Source organism: Trachypithecus francoisi, unplaced genomic scaffold, assembly GCF_009764315.1.
Source record: "Trachypithecus francoisi isolate TF-2019V2 unplaced genomic scaffold, Tfra_2.0 Lachesis_group19, whole genome shotgun sequence".
NCBI classification, from domain to species: domain Eukaryota; kingdom Metazoa; phylum Chordata; class Mammalia; order Primates; family Cercopithecidae; genus Trachypithecus; species Trachypithecus francoisi.
Window position 1 is genome coordinate 47,661,578 of NW_022681464.1, and position 12,335 is coordinate 47,673,912.

General features: G+C 47.9%; 1 protein-coding gene across 7 annotated transcripts in view; it reads left to right on the forward strand.

Moving 5' to 3' along the window:
* The window catches only part of LDLRAD4 (low density lipoprotein receptor class A domain containing 4), a 436,719-nt gene that overhangs the window by 274,903 nt on the left and 149,481 nt on the right, over positions 1-12,335 (forward strand). The window contains exon 1 of one of the 7 annotated variants that reach the window (XM_033178434.1): positions 9,778-9,906. The exons of the other annotated variants lie outside the window; for them this stretch is intronic. The gene's annotated coding sequence lies outside the window, so the exon portion shown is untranslated. Of the gene's footprint in view, positions 1-9,777; positions 9,907-12,335 lie in introns of those variants that run through there. 7 annotated transcript variants of the gene reach the window in all.

Below are 12,335 nucleotides of genomic sequence, written 5' to 3' on the forward strand. Positions count from 1 at the left end.
TGCCCAGCTAATTTTGTATTTTTAGTAGATACAGGGTTTCTCCATGTTGGTCAGGCTGGTCTTGAGTTCCTAACCTCAGGTGATCTGCCTACCTCGGCCTCCCAGAGTGCTGGGATTACAGGCATGAGCCACTGCGCCTGGCCCAGTGCCACCCATTCTTACACCAGATGAGGGTGTCCTGGAACTGTCATGATGTTGGTGGTGTGTGATTGAGTACGTCAGTGAGCGGATAATGAGGTCCGAGCTGAGACCTAGCTCAAATCCAGCACTGCATTGGGTTCGCGGTCTTAGCCAGCTTGGTCCACACCCTGTTTTTCAGGGCCTAGTCACCCTACAACCTCTAGTTATATGAAATTGTTGCCTGGAGTGTGTATTCTCCGGCGACCAGGTGTATTATTCCTGTCGCAGAACAGTGACACAGCAGCAGCCCTTTCCCAGTGTGTGGGCACAATCACATTCCTAGGTGTGGAAGGAAAACCTTCGCTGCATTAAATTATCCCCAGCATCTGTTTGCTGCTTTTAACATGAGTGACTTAAAGGGACATGGGTTAGAAGAAAGAGGGAGGAGATTTGTGCCAGGGATGAAAGAAAATAGCTAAAAGGTGAATGAAAGTTGCATATATCTCTTTGTCTTCTGTAAACAACTCATGGCAAAAGGGAATAAAATTTAGATTTTCCCCACTTGGAAGAGACATGGCCAAAGAGACATGGAACGTGTGCTTTTCCTAAACCGCTGTGAAGGTAGCGTGAAAACCAGGCTTGCTCTTCAGAGACCAGGAGGCTCCTGCTTTGGCTCCATCTGCCCTGCTGTCGTGAAAGCTCTTGGACACAAATGGCTTCCTGTGATCCACTGTGGTCTACTTACTATATTCCCTTCAGCTTTGTTTGTGACTGTCAACAGCCACAGGGTGAGTACCCCTAATCCGATAACAATAACCTAAAATTTTGAACGCTCAAAAGTCAGAAACCTTTTAAGCGCCAATATGATGCTCAAAGGAAATCTCATTGGAGCATTTCAGGTTTCAGATTTTTGGATTAGGAAGGTGGATGTATAATATAATAACTGGTAAGTATAATGCAAGTTTTCAAGATTCGAAAAAGTTCAAAATTTGGAACACTTCTGACTCCAGGCATTTTGGATAAGGGATACCCAACCTATATTATGAAGTGGTAGCAAGAAAATTACATTGAAATGGAACTTTTTTTCAGTTTATGGATCCTTTTGTGAGGTTTTTTTTTTCCCCCCAAAATATCAGAGTCCAAGCTAAAAAATGTACATGGGTGTTTCAGTTTATGAAAACTGTAAGTTATGTGTGCTTTTCTGTATGTATATATATTTTTACCTCAATAAAATGATAGCCCCAAACCCTCTTCAACTTCACCTCATCTATGTTTTATGGATGTTTCCAGGGGAAGTTTTTTAAAATGATGTGTTCCAGAAAGGAATAAATGGAATATTAAAAGCAAATATGCGCATCCTGCCATCTCCCTGACAAGCGTGGCCCTCCTCCAGAACGGGCCGTGTTGCATGGGCTGAGCTTCCTGGGATCCCTCCGGGCGCGTGCAGATGACAGTGCAAGGGACACAGGCCTGCGGGAGGACAGAGCTGGGGCCAAGGCAGGGTGAGGGGGCTTCTCTAGTCTCTCAGTTCTGTGATAGCCAGCATGGAACGTGCTTCCCCCTCCTAGAACTGAAATAGACCCCTCTGTCCATGCCTCTACCTCAGAGAATGTGAGAGGTGGGGACTGGGGACTTTGCCCTATGTTGGCTGTACCAGATTCTGGAGTCCTTGGCTCGTTGGTGTGGCTGGGAGGGTCCAGGTAAAGCTTCTGCACACCCCACCCCCCATTCCCTTTAGATCTGGGCCTCCTGTCTCTCTGGACAATATTCTGTATCTCCAGCCTGAACCTCTCAGATGTTGGAAATTAGCCTCAGAGTTCATCACTGGGCTGTCAGAGGGATTTAGTTGGACACAGTGGGTGGCCGACTCATCTCTCCTCCTCTTCATGGTAGACCCACCCTCATGGAAAAGGCCACAGAGTCCTACTCGGCCTGCGGGACACCAGGCAGAGTCCCTGGCAGTTGACGATGAGGAGCTGAGGTGTGCTGCATTTCTGCCACAGGGGTTTGTGAATGATTTACTTTAAACCTCCACCTGCAGGGCAGCTGGGATGACGAAAGCATCCCAAGACCTCCCTTTTCCATCTGTGGGAGATCACCTCTGGAGCCAAGGCTGGCCGGCTGCTCCTGTACTATCAGATGGTGGCTGCCAGTCACGGGCTTCTTGCCAAGGGCATCCGTCACGCTTGGGCCATGGGCCGGCACCTGTGTGTGCGTGTTCAGCTTAACGACAGAGATTTTTGGCAAGACACCCTAAGATAAACATATTTGGAACTGAGTGAGAATAAGTTGGACTTACTTCTTTTTGAGATACTTTACATGTTTGACATAATTAATAGCTGGCACCAGTGAATCTAGTTTGTGTCTGTTTCCTTTAAAGATTATATTAGTGTCGGTGATTGGGATTTAGTAAGCTGTAATGAAGATACTAACATTTGATTTTATAGCAAAAAGAAGCATTTGTGTGGAGCAGGGACGTTTGTATATGAGCAGTAATAAAGTTAATGTCAAGTGGCCCGGCAGGGAGTTTTACACCCATTTTACAAAGAACAAGACCCAGAACTAGAGGCCAGGAAAACAGATCTTCTGTTTCTCAGCCTGGTGCTTTGCCCATCAGGGGGCGGTGTTTGGGTCTGCACCACGTCAGGCCAAAGCTTTGCATGTTGGTGCTGTCTGATAATGAAATTTGCAGAACACCGCAGAGGCTTTCATGAATCAGTGCGAGGAAAAGGAGAGGTGTTTCCATCATTCAGTTGATGACTATGAGGCTGGCTTTATTGGTCCTAGCACTGAAATGCTGTTTTTCATGGGTATAATGAATACAGTACCATGGTTTATGCTACCTTCATACAGTTTTTGCCCCCGACTGAAAATGCAACTTATCATTCTCTAAGATCCATGCCACCAAGATCCCCTAAGACCGATTTGGGCAGGTCTAGCTAGAAACAGGCCATGCTCTTGTCCCCAGAATGACCAGGACGCCATCAGGCCTGAAGGGCACAGAGGAAGGGTGCAAGTGGCCTGCCACAGGACTCATCCACGCCAGCGCACAGAAAGGTGAATCCTGGATTTCTCCCCTGTTCCCGGGCTCTTGATGGGATCTCATCTTTGTCAGTTTTCTTCTGGTTCCGAGTTGCCTCTGCCGGAAGGGACATCCTTTCACAGCCCAGCATTGCTGCAGTCCGGTGGAGCGGCTGCAGTATTAGCAGGAGTTGTTCCTCCCTTCCCCCCGGATCTGAATCTGCCTGCTCCTGTGTGTTCACTCTTCCTGCAATCCGGGTGGGGAGCAGCAGCTCCTTTGCAAACGCCTTCCTCCCCAGCCCTGCAGGACGCCTGGCCTCCCTGAAAAGGCCGCAGGATGGCCAGTGGGCATTGTCAGAGCCTACTCAGGATGGGATCTCCACTGACTGGGCGGCCCTCTGGAAGGTGTCCCAGGGCCTTAGATCCCTCCAGGGAGATGGCAGGCGCTCAGAGAGGGAGCTGTCCCAGCAACTCCTGAGTCACCTGGGCAGTGGGGTGCCCTAGGAGCACCAGGCCACGCCAGAACCCCTTCCACATTTTCTCCAACACCACAGCCCCTGGAGAGATTTCCAGTCTGCCAAGTTTTCACAGTGAGTGAATCATGGTGAGAATGACCTCTGAATGTACATGTATGGGACTATTCAGAAGGGCTATGCAGCAGGATTCAGAGGGAAGACCATTAAAATTCCAGTGTACACCAGTAAATCTAGAGTTTCATGGTAAATTACAATCAGGAATCATTTTGTCCACGGCCTGGCTCCCTGCGCAGGGAGATGGTTTCAGTTCCAGGGCCAGCGAGGTGAAGGCGGTGTGGGGAGGGCTCTGAGAAAGCAGCAGAACCCAAATCACTTTCCTTCTTTAGCTGATGAATCTCAGGGCTTGAAATGCTGCAAGCAGTTGAGATTGTCAGTGTCTCCCGTCTGTGTCTGATTCTGCCTTCAGTCAACAGACGTTTTCTGTTCACCAGCTTACTGAGAAGCAGCTTTGGTGCTGGTCCTTGCAGGATCCCACTGAGTTATCTTTCAGAGGGAACACAAGGGCGTGTTTCCCCCGATTCTGAAGTGTAAGGTGGTGTCACTAATACCGTCTTAGTAAAGGGGAAGAAAATACACTGAAGATTCTGAAATCTTCCCTCAGCTGCCACGAAGAATTGGGTCAATAACCTTTCGAGTGGTGAAGATGGCTCAGGAAAAGGTTAATACACTCACAAATTCTAGAACAAGGAAAGACTTCAAAGGTCTTAGGGTGCAGCCCTCTGTCTTTTGGAAGTTGAGTTCCTGATTTTGTACTGAGATGTCAACTGAAGCTCGGAGGATTGTCGCTGTGCCTGGATCACACGGCAGCGTCACCAGCGCTGCCACTGCGTGCCGTGCAGAGAGCGCCAACACCTCCATCACCTTCCAGCTCAGTCGGGTCCCCTCGGTCTCCGGCTGCCAGGCCCTCGTGGAGTGTTTCTTCCCACGATTTGTCATGAGCTGCCCAGGCCCCTGCTGAATCCTGCAACACACTGCATGTTCTCCTGGCGCTCCTGCCACCCCTCCGGCCTCCCTTCTCTGCCTGGAGGAGATTTGGCTGTGTATGGAGGAACAGGGAAAGTGAGTCTGCAGGGGACAAGTACCAGCTGTTCTCCATGGGTACCAGTGAGGGCACAGGAGGAAGTGAGCGCTGCGGTGGCTTTGGAGATTTAGGTTAATCATGAGGAGGTAAATCCTGAGTCGTGGAGACTGTCAAGAACTCGTGTGCGTGGTTCAGGAAGATGGTGGAGTCTGTTCCTCTGGAAAAACAAAACATCTGCCTTAAAAATGTGGCGGCCTCACTTGCCCAGAACAATTTCAGTGGGGTCTGGCCTGAAGTCGGGGGGTGGACCAGATGACCCCATCTCCTTTGATTCTATTAAAAGATTTTCAGGGGATGAGGTTTCTATAGGCAAGAGCGCAGTCTAATGCTTAACAAATCTTTTGTTGAAGATTTTTAATACCATCTTTTCATCTGACCTAAATCTTTCGTGTGGAAGTTGAGCCATGTGCCCTGTGGAGAGGAAGAACGGAGGAGATCAAAATTCAACCTCTGAAGTATCCAGTTAAATTTAGTGTTTAGAGTTGGGGAGACTCAGGTGTCAGCACTGAACTGGGTCACATCATTGATGTTTTCCGAGAGGAGCACACCACAGAAATCTGACTCTTGGTTCTGGTATCGGAGTCAAAGTCCCCCACACTCGAGATTAATAAAGGGACTGGGAGGTGGGAGGGAGAGGGTGTGATTTCAAGGTTTGTGGCAGTTACCACAAAACCACTGCATTAATGCAAACCAAAATTAAAACCACAGAGTATAAAATGTCATGCCCACACATCTATTTGTCCAGCAAATCTCAAGGCAGCCAGCCCGAACCTGGGCACCCCGGCGGACATGAAGACAGGTAAAGCCAGGCAGCCCCAGAACGAGAGCTTCCCCATTAATAACCTTTAAACATGGCCTTTTATTAGTTTAACAAAACCTAGGAAATGTGCATGTGTTCAAGAAAGGCAGTAAGTAAGATGAATTAATATGTTTTAAGCCGTAATGTTCAATTAATTAGTAATTTCCATCCAGCCTGCTGCCTGACTCATAATAGCATTCCCTGGTCTAAATAAAGTGGAGACTGCTTAGTTACAGAGCATTTTATTTGGCTTCCTTTTATTTCAACTTAGAGAAGGGTTCTTTTTATTTTTTAGAGATGGGGTCTCACTCTGTCACCCAGGCTGGAGTGCAGTGATCACAGCTCACTGCAGCCTTGACTTCCCGGGCTCAAGCAGTCCTCCTGCCTCAGCCTCCAGAATAGCTGGGACTACCAGGACGTGCCACCACGCTCAGCTAATCTGTTTGGTGTTTTTGTAGAGACAAAGTCTCACTATGTTGCCCAGGCTGGTCTTGAACTCCTGGCCTCAAGTGATCCTCCTGCCTTGGCCTCCCAAAGTGCTGGGATTATAAGGGCGTAAGCCACTGTGCCTGGCCGAAGGATAGCCTTTTTAGTGTGTATTTTTTTTTCTTCTTTTTTCACATGCCTGCTGTGTCAGTCTTGACTTGTTTTTAAAAGGCTGACTACTGTGTATTTTTAACCGTTCTTAATTATTACCATTTTTCAAAAGTAGTTCTCTAAGCCTTTGTAAGAAGGTACAAGTGGCTTTCATGCTATAATATCAGGTCAGAACACATATGGGGGAGCCTTAATGTTCTTTTATGTGAGGAAAGTCCTCCTGTTGGGGAGGAAAGAAGGCTGACTTCTGAAAACCAAAGCTACAATGGGAAGATACACTTTGTCAGCTGGGGGTGAGGTGCCAGGGAGAACGATACTGGGGAATCCTCCCCATACACGTCCCGCCGTGGACACTGGAGAATCCTTCTTCACACACACGTCCCTCCGTGGACACTGGAGAGTCCTTCTCACCACACACATCCTGCTATGGACACTGGATAATCCTTCTCCACACACACGTCCCACCGTGAACACTGGAGAATCCTTCTCCCCACGCACGTCCCGCCGTGGACACTGGAGAATCCTTCTCGCCACACACACGTCCCACCGTGGATGCTGAGCATCCTCCTCCACACGCATGTCCCGCCGTGGACACTGGAGAATCCTTCTCCAGACACACGTCCTGCCGTGAAAACGTCCACACTGCGCTTCCGGTTTTGCTGTCATCTGGCCTTCCAGTGTGATTCTTGGGTCAAGCAGCCTCATCTCCACGGCCCTGACGACAGAAGACACCAGCACGGTCTCACTTCCTTTCCTCTTCCCCTCCGCAGCATCACCTTCCTGATGGACGGGGACTTCGGTTTCCTATTCAGAAGCACATGTTTGGTGCAGACATGTTGCCCAAGACTTGACGTTTGGAAATGTTGGGAATAACTTGAAAGTCCTCACAATGTGATGTTTTGGTCTTAAAAAAATGTTTAGGAAGGGTTGTTAGGCTTTAAAAATATATATGTAATGTAAATGAAGAGTTAATGGGTGCAGTACACCAACATGGCACATGTATACATGTGTAACAGACCTGCACGTTGTGCACATGTACCCTAGAACTTAAAAGTATAATAATAAAAAAAGTCAAAAAGCTGAAAAAATATATATATTTTATATATATATATATATTTAGCTGCCTTGTGACTTCCCGCAGCAGGCACATTGCGTCGTCTCTCAAAGCCCCTCCTCTGGAGTTGCCGCCTCTGCCCATGGGGCTGTGCGGGACGAGTGGCTGCATCTCTGTCTTACTGCGGGACAGCGACGGGTCTCAGGTGCTCTTTCCTGTTGTCCACACCTAACTCGTGCTGCTCCTGGGAGCCTGGTTTTGAAACTGCCGCTCGGCGTCGTGCTTTCCCGCCCTCCTGGGAGCAGCGCCCCTGGAGGGCAGCGTCATTCCCGGCTCCTCAGAGAGGAGACCACATCTGTGGCAGTGTGTGACTGTCCCTTTCAGCGGTCCTTTGTGACGCCCGCGGGAAGTTCTGCATTCATTTCCTGACTCCCAGAAAAACGTCCTGTCTTTTGAACTGAAACCAGGCTGATGTCAGAGCCTCCTCCAGTAACAATGGAGAAAATCTACATTAGAGGAAAGAGACCCTGAGCTTCTTTAAATGCTGCTGTAAGATGATTTGCCACAACACGACTGTGGATTGTTGGCAGTAACCACAGAGACGAGATCATTGAGGGAACCAGCTGGGAGTTTGTGAGGCCGTAAAACAGGTCGTCAAAAATATGGTGAAGCAAATTTAGAAGTGGTTTATAGAAGGGAGAAGAAACCGTCGGCAGTCTGACCCGTCAATTCTACATTTTCAAATGTTATAATTATGAAGGTAGCTTGAAGGAGCCTTGAAGCCCCTCATGCCCACCCCAAACCCACTGTCACTGCTGGGTCCCAGATTTACAGCCACCTGGAGAGGAAGTTGCAGGGGTCTCTGTGCAGCTGAGGATGATGGAAGGGATTGCAGACGGCTGGTGCTGTGACTCTTAGGGGGAGATTGAGGCCCGGGGGTGGAGTCAGGGGCTACTTTCTTCCTCCTGCACCTGCTATCATGATTTCAGCAAAACCTTGCCTTTCTCCTCCTCAATCTTAAATAGGTACAGTGACTGAGTATTAATATTAATGAGCATAATAACAATAATAAAACTGGCAGCAGCCTCACATGAATGTGGTCTCCTGCAGTAGAAATATTTACCCGATGTGTCCTGCCAGTGAGCGAGATTTTGGCATTAAACCTAGACATTACCTCATCCTCCTGGGCAGACAGCCGATTGCCATGCTAAGCAAGTCTGCAGCCGAGAAGGGCTGAGTACCTGCCGACGGCTGCTTGGCCCAGACCCTGGGGAACACAGTTTCCTTGAGCCTGTCTGTCTGTCTCTCTGTCTGGGTCTCATCCTTATTTCCTTTCTTTCTCTTTCCCTCCTCAGGTTGTCATTGTGTATTTTCAAATTGAGTTGCTTTTATTTTTTGCAGAATCTTGTAGGGTGTGTTGTGAAAAGTCTGCCAGCCAGGTGGGTGGGTGTTATTAATAATCCACAGAAACCCGAGGGGTCAGGAGTGAGAAGAGGAACGTGACGTGCCTGTGTGTGCACGGGACGCCCCACACTCGCTCACACACGAACATCCGTCTCTCTCAGAGCCAGGGAACGGGGTGGGGGTGGGTTTGGTTTAATGCATGATAAAAACAGGGGCATTCCGTAATAACAGAGCTTTCATTTCCAGATTTTTAGCAACTAAAATAATATTTTGAAACATTTGGAATTGTGCTAGAAATGTGTGTTTGATATGTTCAACCTAAGAAAACATCACACTTAAAATGCTTTTACTCCACGGGCTTCAGACCCTTTGAAATTGGTGCCTACGCAACCAAGAAGTCCGGACAGGCGCCAGAGGCAAATTGAAGGGAGAAAGTGACATCTTGTGTAACGCTGCAAATTCACAGAAGGCTTTGAACCATCACCAGAGTAGCAAATACTCATTGTGGAAGTTTTTGCAGTGAGGTACGGAAAACCATCAGCTGCTCTGATTGTCAGGCCTCCTGAGTTTTCTGTAGCTCCTGACTTAACGTTTCACATCCTGTCAGTTTTGTTCCTCTTACTACTTAGTGCTTTAGTTTTTAACAGCTGTTGCCACATCTTTTAAAATTCTGTCCCGGTAGCCTCCGTGCTGGTCCTGACTGATTCACCAGCTCTTGGGACTGTGCCCAGATGCATTTTGTGATGCCTCTTTTCTAAAATGCTTTTATTTGGGTTTAAGATTTACTAATTCTTTTACACACCCATCAGTGAATACCAATTATTGGTATGGATACTACCAGACTTCTGTGTGTGAAGTTCATACGAGGCACCAAGTCATTTAAAACCTTTTAATTGTGTGCTGAGCTTGTAAGTGTACAATATGACTGTCTAGGAAATTCTTAATTATTTGTCGACTCAGAAGAAAAAAAATAAGTAGGAGAAAAGGTAAGGTAGCATTCAGCCGGTGGCAAAGGGACGAGCCTTGCAGCTTCTCACCCACTCTCCGCCAGCTTGGGCCGCGGCTGCCCGAAGTGCACAGGTTTGACAGCAAACAGGAGCGCCACTGGGAGGACCGTGCAGGCCACACCCATGGGCGTGATCCGCCTATGAAACAGGTCTTCTCGGTGCTTTGGGTGGATTTTGACTTCTCCTGAGCCATCCTCAGAGCACAGCTGGTGGGGAACCTCACCCCGTCTGGTCACTCCTGAAGCAGTCTGGCTGGCAGCCACAGGCTAGGATCCCAGTTGTTGGAGGTCAGTGCACACAGCAGCTATATGCTGTAGCAGAAAGAATTTAGGGGAGGAAGGGCTTGAGGAGGAAGGGCAAGAGAGAGCAGACTTTGTGGCATCAGTCAGGTATATGTGCTTGTATTAACATGAACCTGAGAGGCTGATGGTATTATGTGGAATTCCAAGTTTCAACTGCATGAATTCTGTCTCTTGTGGTTTATCTGTGGCCACCATCAACCGATGATGTGTGACAAAACGTTTAAAGTATGTACACCTGAAAGTGGAGATAGATACTAAGGACATTTAATTTTTTAAATTTACCTCCAGGATTTTTTCCTCAGTTACATGGAGGATGGCCCTAGGTACTAACTGTTGGAAATGGCAGCACTGAAAAGTGCAGCACTTTCTGCTTCAGCAGCATCTCAATTCTGTGCAGCCTTTGAAAATCCTTTTCTACAGATAGCTGGCAACCTGCCATTGTTTCCAGCCGGCAGCATGGTCCCTGCCACCAGGTGCTTGAACAAACGGCGATGTGTGTGAGGGTCTCTTCTCCTAAGTAAAATTACCGTAAAGTTTCTAAATGAGAATGGAGACTTTGAAAAAATCTTCTATATTTTTCTACTTTAAATATCAAGTAGGGGAAACAGATCTGAAGGGGAAGAGGAAAGAGGACCAGAAGGGGGCTTCCTGGCTGTGCAGGAGACCTGTGGATCCAGTGGAAAGCAGCCCTGTGTGAGATGGAGTTATCACACGGGTGGGATGTGCCAGAGGGGGAGGCAGGCAGCCCAGGCATGCGTGCGTGGATGGAGCCCCTTTCTGAAGTGAGTTCGGTTTTATTCTGGGCAGGCCTCATAGGCTGTACAGCTGGCAGGAGATGAGAAAGGAAAGACTGGCTCTTGTTTAAAAAAAAAAACTAAGTAAAAAATGATTATTTAAAAATGACTCAATAAATAATTACGAGAGTAGTTACGATAGAGTAAGATGATTTGTTCTTCATTTTCCAGATTTTATGTAACATGGATATACTATATTTAAAGATTTATTTTTTCAGTAACATTACTAATGATAGCCAAGGCTTGTATAGTACATAATACATGTCAGGCACTTTGTAGAAATGAACTCGTGTAGTCCTCCCCACAACTCTATGAAGTTAGCATGATTCCCGTCTCCACCCTAGAGCTGAGGGAGGGAGGCTCGCGCAGGTCACGTACCTCGCCTGGAATCACACCATCGGTAAATGGTGGAGCCAAGAGTTGAGCTAGGCAATCTGGAGTATGACCCTATGCCATATACTCCCCTCTCAAAAACAGAGACTCGGACACCAGATCCAAATTCAAACAAGACAGTTCCCCGCTTGTATCAACCTAAAGCATCACGAGTGGGTTGCTCTAGTTCGCAGTTACGGATGAGTGCTGAGTGGCATTCGCCAGATGAAGACCATGGCTTTTAAGGAAAGTGTCCGCGGTCTGTAGATGAACAGTTGCAAACTCAGAGAGAACTAAGCCATCTAGAATATTGCATTCATTCTGTATTTTTATTTTTGTTTTATTTTCTGTTTTTGAGACAGAGTGTCGCTTTGTCATCCAGGCTGGAGTGCAATGGCACCATCTCAGCTCACTGCAACCTCCGCCTCCTGGGGTTCAAGCGATTCTCCTGCCTCAGTCTCTCGAGTAGCTGGGATTACAGGCGTGCATTATCACGCCCGGCTACTTTTTGTACTTTTAGTAGAGACGGGGTTTCACCATGTTGTTCAGGCTGGACTCAAACTCCTCACCTGAGGTGATCTGCCCGCTTCGGCTTCCCAAAGTGCTGGGATTACAGGTGTGAAAGAACCACCCCGCTCAGCCATTCTGTATTTTCTCTTCTGAGAGAGGCATGGCTGTGGCTTATACCGCCAGCTGTTGGCTGATAACCCTGTGCCACCATTCCCACAGACATGCCCCACTATTGTCCTTGCTGTTTGTGATGGATTCTGACTTGTGAATATCCACCCTGAGTAAGAATCTTCACCTTTCCACTAGAGGACACCTGCAGTGACCAGGAATGGTTGGAGAGGGTGGCTTGAGTCTGGAGAACGGGACTCCAGCACTGCCATGAGGATGGGGATGGGGATCTCAGGGGTTGCCATCCATTGTCCCCACACCAGACGATATACCAGCGTCGTCCCAGGCACACTGTGAGGGCCTAAGAGATGGTGATTCCTTCTGAATAAAGAACTATAAAAATGTCTGTTAATTGCCCTAGGCAGTAGGAGCTGGCTACCCACAAGCGAAGCCTCTGTTAGATACTCCTGCAGAGAAAAGGAGATCTTCAGGCTAGTCCCAGTAGGAGCAGGACTCGGCAGAACTTTTACTTGGATGCTGGAGATGATGCTGTGTATCTAATGCTCACAGCCCTCACTTTGCACAGTAATGTGGGACCATAAAAATGGCCCAGTGAATTGAAACCACGCA